The sequence below is a fragment of the Xenopus laevis genome, chromosome 3L, assembly GCF_017654675.1.
Source record: "Xenopus laevis strain J_2021 chromosome 3L, Xenopus_laevis_v10.1, whole genome shotgun sequence".
NCBI lineage: Eukaryota > Metazoa > Chordata > Amphibia > Anura > Pipidae > Xenopus > Xenopus laevis.
This window is the reverse complement of record NC_054375.1, coordinates 77,940,108-77,960,016: the sequence shown is the minus strand read 5'-3', so window position 1 is coordinate 77,960,016 and position 19,909 is coordinate 77,940,108. Positions and strand designations below refer to the sequence as shown.

The 19,909-nt window shown below is 36.9% G+C and overlaps 1 protein-coding gene across 9 annotated transcripts in view; it reads right to left on the bottom strand.

Annotated features, from left to right (window-relative positions):
• The window catches only part of plxnb2.L (plexin B2 L homeolog), a 115,984-nt gene that overhangs the window by 81,576 nt on the left and 14,499 nt on the right, over nucleotides 1-19,909 (bottom strand). For all 9 annotated transcript variants that reach the window (XM_041586424.1, XM_018252602.2, XM_018252597.2 and 6 more), the window contains one exon: nucleotides 6,013-6,095. The gene's annotated coding sequence lies outside the window, so the exon portion shown is untranslated. The remainder of the gene's footprint in view (nucleotides 1-6,012; nucleotides 6,096-19,909) is intronic.

The following is a 19,909-nucleotide window of genomic DNA, read 5'->3' as shown; positions in this document are numbered from 1 at the left end:
CAAGTCACTGATTGGTTACTGCCTGGTAACCAATCAGTCAAAACCAGTAGAGCTGCAAAGCAGGAAGTAGTGTTCTGCCTATTATGTTAGACATCCAGTCACTCCAGCCTTTACACATTACATTTTTGGCTAACTAACTATATCAGAAACATTTTCTATTTTGCACAGGCTATACATTTAACCAGTTTTTATTTTTATACTGAACAATTCCTTTAAATACACTCAGTGCTGCAATTCAAAATAGATTTTATAGAAGCATTTCTGAATTTCACATAAAATAACTCTAGCCCAATCATCCACCTTGCAGTTTGTACACCAACCCAAGTTTGATTGGGGGCACACTGGCTAACTGGACTTTCAGTTTGGAAAATGTGGGGCTACCATTCACAAAACTATGAAATGGGTCAAATTACAATTGGTTATGGCCGCTTTAAGCCCTTTTCATTCTGTTTACTGTGGCCTATGAGGTTCCATGCAACCAGCGTCGGACTGGGACACCAGGGGCCCACCCAAAAACCTTTGACCTTGGCCCACCAATTAATCATAGACCAGGGGTCCACCCTCAGTACTATTATTCTTCTTCTCCTCACTCAACCTCTATTCTCCTAGTCTCTTTCTTTTACATACTATAATCTATTATTCCATCTATTTAGCCTCTTTGTTCTCATAGAGTTTGGGAATAGCTATTAAATAGGCCAAATGTTTAGCCAGGCAGACACTGCATGCAACCAGTTTGCGGCACTAAACCTTTATATGGACATGTTACTCCTCTGTGACCTCTGTACTTATACTTTAAACGCAGGGTGGCTGTTTCTCTACATTACATATATTTTATACACATACATGCACACAATATCAAGGTTTCTATGTATAACCAGGCATAGAAAAACACTACAGATGGATTTTTTTAGTCTCCTTGCTGTTATAATACTAAATTGTAAGGCAACTTCCAGAAACTGTAATACTATACAATTTAATATACTCTCAGAATTCCTTTTAGCTCAGTTAGCTGCCAGACATCTGGTTTCCATATGTTACATTTTCTATATATATTGTTTTAGTATGGTCTGTTTTATCTCATTGAAAAAACTTCAGTGATAAACACTTACTCTGAGGGACCAGCCAAATGTAGGATATGTGAAACATTCATTGCATTTCCCAAGAGAGACAAATTCCAGACTTTTAACCACTTACTTGTTGATACATATTCATACACAGTTAAAAATAAAAAACAAAACAAAACTTTTTATTGCTCTTATTTTCTATACAAATCATTCACATATCCAAAGTGGGAACTTTTTTATACATATGATTTCTAGAAAGCACCATTCTCACAAACCTTAAATTACTACAGTTCTAAATCATTATAGGAAATGTAGTATACAAATAATTATACTCCTGAGGTACAAACACACTTAGTAACATACCTTACTGCAGTACTGTGTTTCCATCAAAACAATGACTAAGAACTCTAACAAAGGGGTATTTCTAAAAGCATGCTAAACACGTAAACATTAAGGATGCACCAAATCCACTATTTTGGAATCCTTTGAGAAAGATTTGGCCGAATACTGAACCCTAATTTGCATATGCAAATTAGGGAGGGAAAGAGAAAAAAAAGTTTACTTCCTTGTAAGGAAAAGTCACATGATTTTAAGGATTCGGATGAATCCTAGCAGAATCCTGGCAGAATCCTAGCAGAATCCTGGCAGAATCCAGGCAGAATCCAGGCAGAATCCAGGCAGAATCCAGGCAGAATCCAGGCAGAATCCAGGCTGAATCCAGGCTGAATCCAGGCTGAATCCAGGCTGAATCCAGGCTGAATCCAGGCTGAATACCGAACTAAATCCTGGATTTGCTGCAGCCCTAGTAAAATGCATATATCACATTTATATGCGTTTTGTTAAGCACACATAAATGCATTTTTGTCAGTGACAGACAAGATCCTCTAAAAGAGAATAAAAAAAAATTATAACTCAGAATAAAGAGTGGTCACTTTTTTGCATTAAAATACTAGACTTCATATTCTTGCATTTTAATAATTTAATCAGTTTTACAAGTTAGCTGGTAAAATTCTGTATAAGTAGCACCCTAAATTTTGACTCTGATCTTAATAATAATACGTAGCTGCACATTTTGGTACTACAAACATAATGCTCTGTGGGCAAAGGGAATGGTCTGTGTGCATGTTTAGCAGTTCTCTTAAAAAAATGCTACCTCCTGTGCCAAATAACTAATAATGATGCACTGAGGGAGTGAAAAGCAGCTGAAAGGATTGTTTTCTACATCCTCCCAGCATTACAACTTGACGTCTTCACAAACACACATTACCCAAATTTATAAAAATGGAAAGTGAACCCTGTAATCTTGCTTTCAGCCTGTCAGGCAAGTTAATGGCCATTATCAAGAACAGATTTGTGTGTTATCACTGAAGTCAATGCATCATTGGTACTTGTCACAGAATAATGAGGGGGCTTTACACTGCAATTAAGTGTAAATTTGCAGTTGGTACTGTAGTTCTCAGCTGCAACCCTTCACCCAGAAAATACTAGCTAAATATATGACAAGAGAGGACCATGTGTTTGCTGCTAAAAATGAAGCACAGTAATTTTGAACTGTTGCACTGAAATACACACACACACACACACACACACACACACACAATATACAGCCACATTACTTTGAAAGCAGCTAGTAAGTTGCAGGTAAAACTTAGTCCCTTTGTAAATTGTATAATGAAACAATAGAATTCTTAATGAATCAGATGAAAATTGAGTGTAGGACTGGCCAAATATGGGATGACTTTGACGTAGTTGGCCAGCTTAAATACAGTGGTGTGAAAAACTATTTGCCCCCTTCCTGATTTCTTATTCTTTTGCATGTTTGTCACACTTAAATGTTTCTGCTCATCAAAAACCGTTAACTATTAGTCAAAGATAACATAATTGAACACAAAATGCAGTTTTTAAATGAAGGTTTACGTTATTAAGGGAGAAAAAAAACTCCAAATCTACATGGGCCTGTGTGAAAAAGTGATTGCCCCCCTTGTTAAAAAATAACAACTGTGGTTTATCACACCTGAGTTCAATTTCAAAGGTTATAAAGCCATTTCTAAAGCTTTGGGACTCCAGCGAACCACAGTGAGAGCCATTATCCACAAAGGCAAAAACATGGAACAGTGGTGAACCTTCCCAGGAGTGGCCGGCCGACCAAAATTACCCCAAGAGCGCAGAGACAACTCATCCGAGAGGCCACAAAAGACCCCAGGACAACATCTAAAGAACTGCAGGCCTCACTTGCCTCAATTAAGGTCAGTGTTCACGACTCCACCATAAGAAAGAGACTGGGCAAAAACGGCCTGTATGGCAGATTTCCAAGGCGCAAACCACTTTTAAGCAAAAAGAACATTAAGGCTCGTCTCAATTTTGCTAAAAAACATCTCAATGATTGCCAAGACTTTTGGGAAAATACCTTGTGGACCGACGAGACAAAAGTTGAACTTTTTGGAAGGTGCGCGTCCCGTTACATCTGGCGTAAAACGAACACAGCATTTCATAAAAAGAACATCATACCAACAGTAAAATATGGTGGTGGTAGTGTGATGGTCTGGGGTTGTTTTGCTGCTTCAGGACCTGGAAGACTTGCTGTGATAGATGGAACCATGAATTCTACTGTCTACCAAAAAATCCTGAAGGAGAATGTCTGGCCATCTGTTCGTCAACTCAAGCTGAAGCGATCTTGGGTGCTGCAGCAGGACAATGACCCAAAACACACCAGCAAATCCACCTCTGAATGGCTGAAGAAAAACAAAATGAAGACTTTGGAGTGGCCTAGTCAAAGTCCTGTCCTGAATCCAATTGAGATGTTGTGGCATGACTTTAAAAAGGCGGTTCATGCTAGAAAACCCTCAAATAAAGCTGAATTACAACAATTCTGCAAAGATGAGTGGGCCAAAATTCCTCCAGAGCGCTGTAAAAGACTCGTTGCAAGTTATCGCAAACGCTTGATTGCAGTTATTGCTGCTAAGGGTGGCCCAACCAGTTATTAGGTTCAGGGGGCAATTACTTTTTCACACAGGTTTGGATTTCTTTTCTCCCTAAATAATAAAAACCCTCATTTAAAAACTGCATTTTGTGTTTACTTGTGTTATCTTTGACTATCTTTGACTAATAGTTAAATGTGTTTGATGATCAGAAACATTGCAAACATGCAAAAGAATAAGAAATCCGGAAGGGGGCAAATAGTTTTTCACACCACTGTATATTGCAATATATGGACAAACAATCCCTGTTTTGCTTAAGGGAAAGGCATTTTTCAGTAGCAGTATGCACAAAATGTCTCTATCTTAAATATATTGATAATGGGTTGAGTGCAGAGGACCTCTTGTGTCTCTCTATCTATCTATCTATCTATCTATATTTATCAGAAGCTGTGAAGACCACCATCACAATACCTGCTAACATCAGAAATAATTTCCCAGCACTGTGAGTTTTCTGCCAGCAATGGTGACTGCTGCAGGGCAATTAAGTAGGTGATAAATCTGAGGACATTGCAAACCTAGCAAACAGGTTAATTAGTGGTGAGTGCATTTAGTTGTTTGACCTCATTAAACTGGTATTGAGATCTGGCATAGGTAAATCACACCCTGAATCTATGTAATCCCATATTTGGTGCTGCCTAGATATAATGCTTCAGCACACATCTGCACTCCAGTGTGAATAATTTCTCCACAATTGATTTTTATACTCAGACAGAAGTGGATCTACACAGTGCTGAGAAAATGACCTTCACAAAGAATCTTTCAGAAGTAAAGTCATACTGATAAGACGCTAATAAAGCCAACAATTTATTTAATAAAAATCACCACCTATAAGTACAGATTGTTACAGAGTGTTACAGATTGGCCTAAACTTCACAGCTTTTCAAATGTTTTTCTTTTTGTTATTGATTTTGCATTGTTTTACCCATCATTCTAAATGCAGTTTTGTGAGGTGAGGCTACATTTCAATAGTTATTGTTACTTTTAATTTCATTTTATAGATTCATATTTACCATTCACTATGAATTTTAAACTACTAGACATAGTTGCTAGATAGCGGTCTAAATTCTAAACTGGAACAAAAATAATTTAAAAAGTGAAGGCAAAAACTGCAAAAATTATAAGGATTAAAACTGCAAATTGTCCTAGAATACCACCATCTATCTACATGTTTCATGTATGTGCCCTTAACTGTACAGCACTGTAGAATATGTTGGTGAAAAATAAATGCTTCATACTAAGAATTACCCCTTTAAAACAATAAATGTATTTGCTGGCAAGGACTTGACTTTTATGGGCTGAAAATCCAACCGGTTTGATATAGACAAGCATACTTAAATTCTGACTTATTTTTTATATATTAAAGGGACTCAACTAGTACCCCATTTTATTCATGATTTTGCTATACTTATGCATGTGCTTGACCCTGGACAGCTGCAAGTGATCACTGGAACGCCAAAAAAAATATTAGCATGGGTTACCAGGACTATATTCCAAGCTGGTGCAATTTTCATCAAAGAAGAGCACTGGTTAGTGTTGTAATTTTAATCAAATGCCAAAATATGCTTGCATAATCGCTTATGGAACCACAAAAATTAACAATAGGCTCAAAACTCCCTGGCCCCTAAAAACTACCTTACTTATACATCATGAGGGCAGGATTGCAAACTTCATGCTAGTGTTACATCCACCCTCCACTAATAATACAGTGCTGGAGATAAGTCTTACAGACTAATATTTGATGTGTGTCCACTGAAATGAGCAGGGGGCTCTTTTATACAGACCTATAATTCAGGACAAAGTTTAAAACTTTAGCACTTCTAGCAATGGAATGGCTTGGTGCGACACAAAATGTCATTATTATAAACAAATATTACACAAGTTGAATAAAAACAAACAACTTGCAGCACAAGTTGACAAGTACTAAGGAATATGCTTTAAATTACGATTATATTATGGTTTTCTTGCCTTACCTGTAACAAGTCACAATTCTTGAACAGTCCACTAACTGCAGGACTATCAGATGCCTCCAAGTTTCAGCACTTTAATGCCAAATCTGAAAATAAGACATGCATAAAAAATATTACAACTGCATAAAGATGCCTAGGCATATGTACAGTATGACAGATTTGTACTGAAGGGCCACCAAGCAGCAGGCGTAAGTCTCCCACATTATACGCTTGAAAAATTATTTTACACTGCGGTGTCAAGGTTCAGAATTCATATGTAATTTATTAAGAGGAAGTTCACACTAAAGCTGGCCATAGACGCAAAGATCCGATCGTTCGAATCGTGGATTCGTACGATTTTCGGACCATCTGTGGAGAGTCCCGACATTTTTCGTCCGTCGGAGATCGGTCGTTTGGTCGATCGGACAGGTTAGAAAATTTCTGTCGGCTGCCGATAATATCTCTGCGTGTATTGCCGATCGTACGATTTTCAGAGGGAGACTGTCACTAGTGTTGTCAGACATAAGTATCGTACGATTGCCGTCAGGGGCAGAACATTGGGTGATCTGTTCTATTTGATCGGAATGGTAAAGACTTTGATCTGAATGGTTAGTGGAGGGTCGGGAGATGGGAAAGTCCAATCGTACGTTGATTCGTACGATCGGATCTTTGCGTCTATGGCCAGCTTAATTCTGCCTATTGGTTAGCCATTTTAGTTAGGTTCAATATCACCAGGAACCAGGCAACGACAGGACACCTATTTCTCCAGTAGGATGCTATCTAAATTTATCAGCTAGATGGGAATCTTTTCCCTCAATCAACTTTTGATTGCAAATCATATAAACTCCAGCAAACATTTAAAGAGACAGTTTTGTGTACAAATAAAACTGGGCAAAAAAAAAAAAAAATAGGCTGTGAAAAATATATTTTTTTTAATCATTATAGTTAGTTACCTAAGAGTATAATCTACAAAGCCTGGAATGAATGGAATGAATGGATGTCTAACGTAATAGCCTCTTTTGTCTCTCTCTCTTTAACATGTTGGTCAGAGCCTGTATAACTTCTAATAACTTATATCTGCCTGTCAGTGATAATATGGCAAAATTCAGCCATAAAACTCACAATTTTTGGAATTATCCATTTTGTGGCAAAAATCTACTCTGTGTTTGCCTGTGACAGGCAGAATACAGTCCTGATAGTACAAACACATATGAAAGAGGGTGGCCGAATAAGGTTTCTCTGCCTTTTACCCGATTTACAATGGAGGAGAAACCACTGCCAGTAGCCTTGGTCTATGCCCAACTTTAGTTGTAGCCTTTGGCTTGTGTACATACACACAAAGGAGGCTTCAGTGCGGAAATGCATGCATTTTCCGATCGTCTGTTTCTCGGCCTGTGTTTATAACCAGGACTAGAAACAGCCCTGTGTAACTGTAGCCTTATTGTTAATCAAATAAATAAAATCTGCACAGACTTTTTGGACAAAACAAATATTGCTGATGTCTCAATGCATGTCAAATAAAAATCACAAGATACATAAAATAAATGCATCTATTCCTTATTTCTTTGAGATCAATATATACAATACCCAATGGCAAAATGACTCATTAGCTCATCAGTGCCAACGCCAAATGGATGTACCACAATGCAATTCGGCCCACAGGCAGTTATCTCAACCTGGAGTGCAATGAACATGGCTTGATTTGTATAGCAATTGTGTCCGTGGCACAGATCTGAAATGTATATTTAGCAAGGACTCTGGGCTTGTACCTGTTTGAATAAAGTTCTGTGTTGTGCCACTGATGGGTAACATTCAGGTGTCTAAAACCAAAAAACACAATAGGACTTAGGGATGAAGCCCTATTGTGGTTTTTGGTTCTATATTATGTTCATTTAAGTTGTAACACCCTTAATTATTGTCAAGTATATCTCGGCTATTATTGCTCAGACATTTTTGTTATGTAGTAAACATTCAGGTGTATTTTCTAGACAAAAGTGCAGAGGGCAAATTAGTATATTTTAATGGAATTCAATGTAAATGTGATTGTTACTGGCATTCTGTGGACTACTTACACAATTTATGTCACAAAATAAAAAAGCCCAGTGCATCTTTATCTTACTATTGTCTTGACCCTAATTGCATCAGAACATGCCTTTAGCTGACTTTAAGGAAATGATGATACTACTAACTCTATGGTACGTACACCAGGCTGTAGTCCGTAATAGTTTACAATAAAAAAAATTAATTCATACGGTTTGAGGAAAAATATATACAACATGCCCACCTCTCTCCACTGCTCTAAAAATAATAGTTATTTTCAAACATCAGAATTATGCACTAAAGCAAACAGTGCACAGTCCTTCCAGCTTCTATATGCAAAATTCTGTTAGGGGCGCAATGACAGAAGATGGAGCAGAGCCAACTGGTGGGAGAAAATAGCCAGGCAAATCGCCCAGCTCAAACAGCCTGGGGAGAACACTGAGCTTGAACTAGTAATAGTGAGTGGTGAAACTTCAAGATTTCTACACTTCTATCGCTTGAGTGACCTGATTTGGCCCTTCTACCATAGTGAAACTTAGGGCACTATAATGCACCAGGTCAGGGGGAAAAGATAGCTTGTCTTTCAACCTAGTACAACTATAACTAATACTAATGCTGATTAAAACTAAAAAAATGTATAGATTTCCATTAAGATCCATAAGAGCTCACAAGTATGTACTATATGCAAAGCCCAAGGAGGTGTTAAAAATGTGTGACAAGAAAAACTGTTTTCTCAGGTTGCAATGTAAAAATATTCATTAAAGGGGTTGTTCACCTTTAAGTTAACTTATAGTATGTTATAGAATGACCAATTCTAAACAACTTTTCAATTGGTCTTCATTATTTATCTTTTATAGTTGTTTGATTATTTGCCTTCTTCTTCTGACTCTTTCCAGCCTTAATACAGGGGTCACTGACCCCATCTAAAAAAATAAACTCATCTTACTATTCAGGCCCACTCCTATTGAAATCAATGCATGGTTGCTAGGGTAATATGGACATTAGCAACAAGATTGTTGAAACTGCAAACTGGAGAGCTGCTAAATAAAAAGCTAAATAAATGAAAACCATTTGCAAATTGTCTCAAAATATCATTCTCTACATCATATGAAAAGTTAATTTAAAGGTGAACAACCTTTTTAAAAACACAAGAGCTGGCCTTATTATTTTTGCTCCAGTAATGATATACAAAACATTTTGTTGGCTATACTTGAAATCTTGAATCTAAAACACATAAATATCAACAAACACTTTCAGTTGTAAAGCTGGATTACTCTCTTATCCATAATCCAAAAATTTAATAATAACAGCAGCACTTTTAAGAAGAAGGCAAGAAATCAATATCAAAATATATTTTACTGGAGGGTTTCCATTACTTTTGTTATTGCAGACTTTTTATATTTTACGATTGCACAGAGATGCATACTATTTAAAAGGAAAACAGGCTGTGGATGGTGGATGATTGCATACTCCCATAAGCAATAATCTTTTACAAGAAATTTAGAAAGTATGAGGCATGTTGCTGCGTAACTGAAACGTCACTGAAGCAAAGAGGAATATGTCTAGTGTCACTTGTATCTCCACTTGTATTGCTATATTATTGCAACACATGTCTACATATAAAACCTTTGGCACAATTAAGATGCACAGGGTCATTTAACTTTCCTAAAACCTGGAACAAATCTGCCTTAAAAAAAGGGACATAATTACGGTGTATAAAACTGGTACCTTACAAAAACAGCTGTTTTTACTAACAAAAGCTTTACAAAATATTAATTTTAAGTGTGAGAAAAAAAAACAAATATTGATGCTTAGTAATTTAAAATATTAGTATTTTTATTCAGTAAAATTAGTTAAGTTATCATGGGTCAAAATGATTTTGCAAGGCACTAGGTCTATCAGAGTGTTATGAAGTATATTGGTTTGAAATTTCTTATTATCCCTATGTTTGCTTGGGTTTCTTAACGGGCTTGTTCACATTTGAGAGTTTAACTTTTAGTATGATGTTCGATTGATACTTTAATACTATAATTTTGCAATCTGGTTGCTAGGGTTCAAATTACTCTAGAAACCATGCATTTATTTGAATAGGACAGGGCCTGACTAGAAAGAGGAGTTATAACAAGCAGCAATAATAATAAATGTGTAGCTTTACAGATGGGGTCAGTGATGCCAATTTGAAAACTGAAAAGAGACATAAGAAAAAGGCAAATAATTTTGCTTAGAACTGGCCATTCTATAACATACTAAAATGTAACTTAAAGGTGAACCACCCCTTTAATTGGCTCTCGTTATACAGTCCAAAACAAAGGGTAAAGTTAACAGGCTTAAAATGTATTGAAATGTGTTTATGTAAGGGAAGTCAAGCTGTATACTTCAGTGAGGCAGTGAATAATATGAATTACTCAAAATTCTCAGTAAAATGCTATTTGATATGTTGCCCTTTATAAAGCATAACATCAATATATACATACATAGTATGAGCATAATTAGTTCCTGAAGGAAAGAACACAATTTCTTTTTTAATGACTGTACAGAAAGTTCTGAATGGCTAATACAACAATTATTTTGTATATCTGTACTTATGTTAATCTTAATTTTGTACACTGTTTTAGAACATGTTTAGACACAGAAATATCAATACTAACATTTCCAAAATGAATTACAGTAGGAGGTGGGGCAGTTTTTGGCTGGTTTATTTCAGCCAAGCATTGAAGGACCTGAAAACCTCCCGGTGACTGTAATGCACTAACATGAAAAATATTCTTGGGGTGTCAAATAAGTGCTGTGATTGGCCATTTGGAAGCCCTATGTGGATTGTCAACCTACATTGAGGCTCTGTTTGGCAGTACATCTGGTTTTTATACAACCAAAACTTGCCTCCAAGCCTGGACTTCAAAAATAAGCTCCTGCTTTGAGGCAACATCCAAGGGGTTGGAGAGCAACAAGTTGCTCACAAGCTACTGGTTGGGATTACTGGTCTAGTAAGTCTTTATGTTACAATTGTCTTGACCCTAGTAGCATCAGAACATACCTTTTGCTAACAAGTGAATTTAAAACTACAAAGCCTAAGATAAGTTGTAGGATTTTACAACTGAATATGGAACAAAGCCTTACAGGGATTGCACTCAGACTTAAAGGACCAGGAACATCAAAAAATAAAATAGTTTTAAAGTAATAAAAATATAATGCAGTGTTGCCCTTCACTAGTAAAACTGCAGTGTTTGCTTCAGAAACACTACTATTGTTTATATAAATAAGCTGCTGTGTAGCAATGGGGGCAGCTATTCAACGGTGAAAAGGCTCAAGTTACACAGTAGATAGCAGATAAGCTCTACAGAGCCTAATGTTATCCATTATTTATCCTGTGCCATTTAGCCTTTTTTCAATTTTCGCCATTGCTACACAGCAGCTTGTTTATATGAACTCTAGTAGTATTTCTGAAGCAAACAGATCAGATTTACCAGTGCAGGGCAACACTACATGATATTTTCATTACTTTAAAACACTTTAATGTGTTAGTGTTACTGTATGGAGTCATGTTCTGTAAGCAGGAGAAAAAAAAAAAAACTAATAATGCAACTGATACTGGCCATACCCTAACTAACATAATTGGCAGCTTGGGTTAGTAGTAGCAGCAATAAAACGTCAAGTTTTCCTTACTTCAGAGACTCCTAACTGCAGTCTGACCTGATTTGGCCTTTCTACCATATCCAAACTTTGGGCACCAGGTCAGGTCAGTCTACTACAATTGTAGCTTTAGTACTAATGCAGATTAAAGGAATAGTTCATTGTGAAAATAAAAACGGTGTAAATAGATAGGCTATGCAAAATAAAAAATGTTTCTAATATAGTTAGTCAGCCAAAAATGTAATATATAAAGGCTGGGGTGAACAGATGTCTAATAAAACAGCCAGAATCCAACTTCCTGCTTTTCAGCTCTATAACTCTGAGCTAGTCAGCGACTTGAAGGGGGGCCACATGGTACATTTCTGTTCAGCGAGTTTGTAATTGATCCTCAGCATTCAGCTCAGATTCAAAAGCAACAGATATGACCCATGTGGCGCCCCCTCAAGTCTCTGATTGGTTACTGCCTGGTAGCCAGGGTAACCAATCAGTGTAAACCAAGAGGGTTGAAAAGCAGGAAGTTGGGTTCTGACTGACATGTTATACATCAAATAACTCCAGCCTTTATACATTTTTGGCTAACTAACTATATTAAAAACATTTTTTATTTTACACAGCCTATTTACCCAGTTTTTATTTTTACACGGAACAATTCCTTTAAGACTAAAAAATATATACAGGTATGGGAGCTATTATTCAGAATGCTCAGGACCTGGTGCTTTCCGGATAACGGGTATTTCTGTAATTTGCATCTTCATACCTTAAGACTACTAGAAAATCATGTCAAAAAAATCATTAAATAAACCCAATAGGCTGATTTTGTTTCCAGTAAGGATTAATTAAATCTTAGTTTGGATCAAGTGCACGGTATTGTTTTATTATTACAGAGATTAAGAAAATAATTTTTTAAAATTTGGATTATTTGATTATAATGGTAGTCTATGGGAGAGGGCCTTTCCATAATTAGGAACTTTCTGGATAACGGATCCCACACCTGTATATATTTTGATTCTGATAAAAAAAAAATTATGTAAGCGCTCACTTGAGCATGAACTTGAACTGTATGCAAAGCACAAGGAGGTGTAAAAACATGGGTGTGACAATACAAACTGTTTTCTCAGGTGGTAATGTAAAATATTCATTCAGATAGCTGGCACACTGGCCTGGTTATTTTTGCTCCAACAATAATACACAAAACAATGGCTTTCTATTGTCAAATGACATTTGAAAGCAAAATTAATTGACTACAAAAACCTAAAGTGAAGCTCAAAACAAATATATTAGAGAAGGTCAACCACCACATTTTTAGGTAACAGGAAAACAGGAACATTCATTGGGCCTGCAATGCTTTTGATTCAGAGAGAAAATATTCAGCTGCCAAAGTGGAGAGAGTGATCTATAGGAAGCTCTAGTAAAGGGGCCATTTTTATGCATAATGATACTTTTTAGCCCATTTTGACATTTATTTTTACATACAAGATTAGGGGAATCTTCACTTATGCTATATGTCTCCTTTAAAGGAGACACATTGTGTGAAAAACAAAAGTGTGCTTGTGTATTATACTCTTTTAAATATAGAAAGAATGTGCTTTAAAAAGTATTGTTCCAGGTTGATTTATTGAAAATTTCATCAAAAAACATACTAGTCAGGCCCATCAGTTCCACTTCCTGATGCCTCCTTTCCCAGGCTGTGGAGGGTGCTGGTAGTCTAGGAAGCAATCAGCAGCTAGGCTGACCTGATGGGAAACTGAAGCCTGTCTTTGCTTGTGTGACCGCAGGGCTAAGACTGGCTGTCCCCCTCCTATTGTGCTTCTGGCAGGGACCTTTAGGACATGTCCCCCCTGATTTGAAACAGACAGTGACCATATAAGATCTAATTAAGGGGCAATTTTTATTAATTTTTAGCCCCAAAATGAAACCTGTACTACATATTATTCATTACTGAATAAATGACTAGACAGGGGTTTTAGTTAAAGAACCCCCCAGATAGATTTCACAAAGATTTACAGTAGCTGTATTTGCCCAGCTAAACAAAGCAAAGTGCTGGCCAGTTGAGGGCTGAAAGTATTAATAAATGCTCTCCCTAAAATGTGTACAGAAAGGCCACAATTACAAACTATTTTTGCTATGCAGAAAGTTACCTTGACTGTTTTTGACACATTATTACGATGGGCTGTCAGCAGGTAAACGTTACAGCAGTGGGTAAATCAAGATTGCATGTCATTTAACAGTTTGCAAATGGAAGTTTTCCTAGGACAGTGGGCTGAATGGAAACTGTTGACCTTTAAAATGTAATAATGCATTGTCACTTTGTGCAGAATCCTACAATGTTTAGTCTCCAGCGACTCTTCCTGCTCGCAAACACTCACCAGATTAACAATGAAATGAAAACCTGCTGTTAGGTCTCCACTGCCCACAAATCAAACTTACATCTAATCCTACATCAACAGGCAGTATTATCCAGTTATATATGCTGATGTATGAATCAGAAAAGTTATTATGCATGCTAGTGGGGTAAAAAACACATGAAATAATTTTTGAAATGTATATTTTTGAAATGTAATTATATTATAGCTCACACTCCACAGAAATCAAATACGCTCCATGTATTTGAGAGAATACTTTCATACATAAGCTCTTTACATACATACAACTACTCCAAAAAACAGATGAGGAGATGGGGTAAGAGTCATAATTTAAACCGTTGTTGCTTTTCATAGGGCTTTTAAGAGCATTTCCAACAACTACATTGAAACACATTTAGGCTCCCTTAGTCATTTCAAAAAGGAATGCAAACTCCCCTAGTATAGAAACTAAATTCTTACTGATGTTAGATAATTGCCTTCTTAATGTAGGTTCTAGTGGGGGAAAAAGAAACTGTCCGTGTTCACATTTCTAAAACATACTTTACAGAATTGTTTTATAAACAGCATTTCCATTAAATGATTAAAAGTCAAACATTCAAAATGTACCAAATAGCCGCCTCATTTCCCCCATCTTTGATGAGAAAGTCCTAATTAAAATGGCATAATTTAATTTAGAAATGCAAAGCAGTCAGTCACAGAACTAAACAAGCTCCTAAGGAAGAGGACACACAATGCAAGCTAATTAGCAGACTCATGCATTTGGAACAGACACACTGAGCATCAGAGAGGTCAGCTGCTTCATTTACAGAAGAATAGGATGCATCTCAAAAATAATCACCTGGATGTCCATAGAATCCAGAAAAAATGACATCAAATAAACAGATCACACAGCGGTGCTTCAAATGCATCCACTCTATAGCTCTGATTTAAAGATCTGGTTGTATTGTTATCCAACATTGGAGCAACTGTACCAGAATAGGAATCAGTTTAACAAATTGAAAGCAATTTGGTGCATAGCCAGTTGTACATCAATTGTATGAGGAAAAAGGCTGCAAAGGGGCACAATAATTGCATTTGAAATGTGTATCGCTACTACTGTAGATAATACGAAAGCTGTGTGTGTCTTTTACAAAAGTTTAACATCAATCATTTCTCTTTTATGGGGAGCCCATTTCCGAGCTTACCATTACACAGGAACCTATCTGGACTATTCTGTCATTAATACACAAATTGTTTGATCACTGTTAATTGGATATAACAAATGTATTGCAACAAGTGTGTGGACAATTCAGCCCATGTATGTTGCCTGCAATAATAAACGATTAATCGCACTGTTTCAGATTATGTCTCTAGACACATTTGGTGGTTGTTTATGGATTTGAATGGAAAAGTCAATAAAGTAGCAGGCTGGAAAACAAAAAGCATCCTCCTGCTGGTGCCGATAAAATGACTCTCCAGCCTCTACTCTGCAAAATCATAATTGAAGATGATTTTTCTTGGCAGTGCACACATTATTTACTTCATAACCACAAATTCAAAATACAGTCTCTGATGATATGAATGAGCAAGCCTTCCTGTTTACAATAACCAGTAGTTTGTTTTATATTGTAAGACAGTTAGTAAATAACTGGCTTCTCACCATAAGCTATCATTTTAAACTGAACAGGGCAAAGGGGAAAATAGTTCCTGGATCCTGAGTTCATGGGAATGATCTGCTTTCACACACTTCCTCTGCAAGTCCTCAGATGGTCACAAGTATACACACCCATACATTTGCCCTTGTGCTACTAAAGCAATTATCAATAAAGAAATTATGCACTCCAAATACACAAAAGCATGGCTAACAGTGCAATCAAGCTACACCCCCTTCCCAAAATACCCTCAGAAATGAACAGATAAAAAGTTCCATGACATCATTATAAACTAAAAGAAAGCAAAAGGAAAACAAAAGAAAAACAGATATAAGATAAAATCTGCAGGCACCAACAATGTTAGTACATTTTGAGAAAAACTTACTAAAATTATAACACTATTGGACAAAATACTGTGTATAGTAAGTGCAGAGAAATGTAAAAGGAAATGAAAAAAAAAAAAAAAAAAAAAGATAAAACTTGTTCTAACATATTGACAGCAGTGTTAAGGATTCGTGATATATCAAAATCCCCTGCTAACAACTGGAGGGCCGCCCCAGCACTGGTAAAATACTCACAAGACAATTTGTGGTTTCACATAGCGTGACCATATAATAGTCAATCTGCAATCTTATGCTTAAAGTGGCCATAGACGCATAGATAATATCTTGGGAAAGTTATTTTCGAAGAAGGATCGTAATTGTTACGTCTATGGCCACCTTTAAACATCAAGTATATTTAGCAAGCAGTACATTAAGAATATCCAGCTTGTAATATTAAACATTACTTAAAGTTAAGGTGGCCATAGACTCAAAGATCCGCTCATTTGGCAACATCACCAAACGAGCGGATCTTTCCCCAATATGCCACTAACGGCATGGCTATATCTGGGGTAATTCGAACGTTCGGCTGTATGGCCGAACGATCGAATTATGATGCACCAAGGGGCTCCGACGGGTCGGTCGGTTAAAAATCAAACCTTCCCGATCTATATCGTGGCCAGATATCGATCGGGAAGACCCGTTGGAAGCCCCCATACACGGGCAGATAAGCTGTCCAATCGGTCCAAACGACTGATATCGGCAGCTTTATCTGCCCGTGTATGGCCACCTTTAGCAAGCAATATCCACAGAAATATGGTAAAACATTCAATAGCAATTAAATCAGCAATAAAGGCAACACATTGACATGTCTAGAAAGGGTGGCTCAGCATACAACAAAGCAAAGACGGCTGTCAGTTGTGGGAAATTTGATTTTCTGTATTTTTAGTTCCATGAGTGCACCATTTTTGTGTATTATAATAAATAATGTACCCCATGTAAAATATAAGGCTATTACAAGACAACACAGAATTTCATGACCATATAAAAACACATGGCTGAAGGTTGAGTCCTTTTATACAGGTCATGGAACGAATTACCAATTGCCTCAAATTTTACAACAGGGGGTATATTAATTATTATAACATACAAGTTACAGTGAGCCATTTGACACAAATTACAACATAAAGTACATATTTATACAGGTATGGGATCAGTTACCCGGAAACCAGTTATCCAGAAAGCTCAGAATTTCAGAAAGGCCCATATGCTCCATTTTATCCAAACAATACAAATTTTTAAAACCGATTTTCCTTTTCTCTGTAAGAATAAAACAGTTTCTTGAACTTGATCCAAACTAAGATATAATTAATCCTTATTGGAAACAAAACCAGCCATTTGGTATATTTAATGTTTACATGAACATTCAGTAGATTTAAGGTATCTAAATTGAAATTAGAGCAAGATCCATTATCTGGAAAACCCCAGCTCCCAAGCATTCTAAATAACAGGTACCCTGCATTATATTATACCTTTGGCAGCACCGTTTATAATGATACAATTTACAGAATATTCATGATTCTTGTGTATTATATATGTATCATGCTGCAACCCATTTAGTGTTACAAACTCTTACAAAAGCATCTTTTGGGAACCTAGATACATGACTTGTATGCATTAGGCAAAGAGATGCAGTTATTTTTAGGTCTGAGGCACAAAGGGCATAATCTCTGTTAGTATGTCTATAAAAAAGTAAGCCGGCAGTACAAACGTGGGTGCAAGGTCGGCCCGCGTGTATCGTGCCGGCCCGCAAATCACTAGTTACCAGGCAGTAACAAATCAGTGATTTTAGGTGTGGCACATGGGTCATAACCATTTGCTTTTGAATCTGACCTGCATGTAGGGTTGCCACCTTTTCGGAATCGGGTCAGGGGGCTGGACAGCGATGCAGCAGGTGTGGGACAGTGAAGTGGAAGGGGCGGGACAGTGGTGTCAGGGGTGGGCTATGACGCTGTAATCACGAATGGTAGGTCGCAGCATCAATTATAGGAAATCCTTCCCCATTTCCTAATTTGGAAAATCGGCAGGCCCAACAAAAATCCGGACTGTCCGGGTAAAAATGGGCAGGTGGCAACCCTATCTTCATGCTAAGGATCAATTGCAATCTAACTAAACAGTTGCGTCCCATGTGCCCCCGTTAAAGTCACTGACTAATTTAGAGTAAAGCTGGCCATAGACGCAAAGATCTGATCGTACGAATCGAGGATTCGTACGATTTTCGGAACGTGTGTGGAGAGTCCCGACATTTTTCGTCCGGCGGAGATCGGTCGTTTGGTCGATCGGACAGGTTAGAAAATTTCTATCGGCTGCCGATAATATCTCTGTGTGTATTGCCGATCGTACGATTTTCAGTGGGAGACTGTCACTAGCTTTGGTTGGACATAGATATCGTACGATTGCTGTCAGGGGCAGAACATTGCTGATCTGTTCTTTTACTAATCTGACTGGTAAGACTTTGATCTGAATGGTTAGTGGCGGGTCGGGAGATGGGAAAGTCCGATCGTACGATGATTCGTACGATCGGATCTTTGCATCTATGGCCAGCTTAAGGGTGGAGACCAGCGGAAAGCAGTTGGGGGAGATTAGTCGCTGAAGAAGAGGAGATTTGTTATGTTATAGATTACATTTATGGCTAACTAACTATATTGAAAACATTTTTATTTTGCACAGTTTTTATTTTTACACCAAACTGTTCCTTTAAATTATAAGAAATAACCTCAGATAACCGGAAAAAAAAGTGACAAAGTCACACCAAAATTTTAGAACCAAAAGCACCAAGCTTCATGTATGAAATCAGTGTTATTTTCACTCTTATGATGTCAAAGCACATGCCAAATTTAATGAACAACATCAATATGTTGCTGACAAAAGCAAACAAAATGAGGTGGCTACCTGTTCACCAGCTACAGCAATAGCCATGTCAAGTTACATTTTAGAAAAACCGTGCTTTGTCACTTCTCAGACTAGGAACAATTTCACACCTTTTCTTACTAAATCTTCAACAATCCCCTGTGATAGCTCCGCTTGATTTGACAAGAGCTGGCAGGTGCATTAATCGGACACGTTCAGCAAGGCACAGCTACCGAATACAAATTCTATGTTTTTATCTGTAAGGATGAGCATGTATAAGCTTCATGAAAGAGTATCAAAGTAGAAATACCCAATTAAGGAACCAATACATTGTCATTTATGTTTTTCAATTTTATATAATGCATTTATTTATTGCAAAATAGTTTGCTGTTCATAGATTATTTTTTCTCATAATACTCTCTGGGTATAAAAGTTTGATAATATAGTATATAACAACCTACAGCAAAATATAGAATTACAGTATATGATATAAAAAGTGACATGAGTAAACTGTACTTGATATAATTTGCCATGATAAAAGGCTGAGTGACACAAGATATTAACCAGGGATCCATAGCTACAGTACCTGTGATTTTTTATCCTATATTGAAGGTCCACTGGGTTGCATGATTCTTATACATAAAACGTAGAAACCTCTATTTATAAGATGCCGTATGCAACAATGGTCAGAAATACACTATCATTAAAGATAAGCACAACACCTGGCTGAACTATACAAGCAAATAATTGCACAACTCCAAATTCCAATACAGACCTTTCAGCTTTATTAGCTGCCTAAGGATCAAAAACTGAACCTTGGAGTTGAAAAATTCTTTGCATGGAAGTACGTATGCCTGAATAAAACCATGTATTATTTAAAGTTTACAAGATAAGTGGCATTTTACCAGTATGTTGAAAGGAAAAGAAATCTTAATTAACAACAATATGATAATGCAACACAAATCCACAAAATGCATGTAATGATCTAGGAGAAAGGACGGGCATATTGCCCACTAAGATGTTTTTT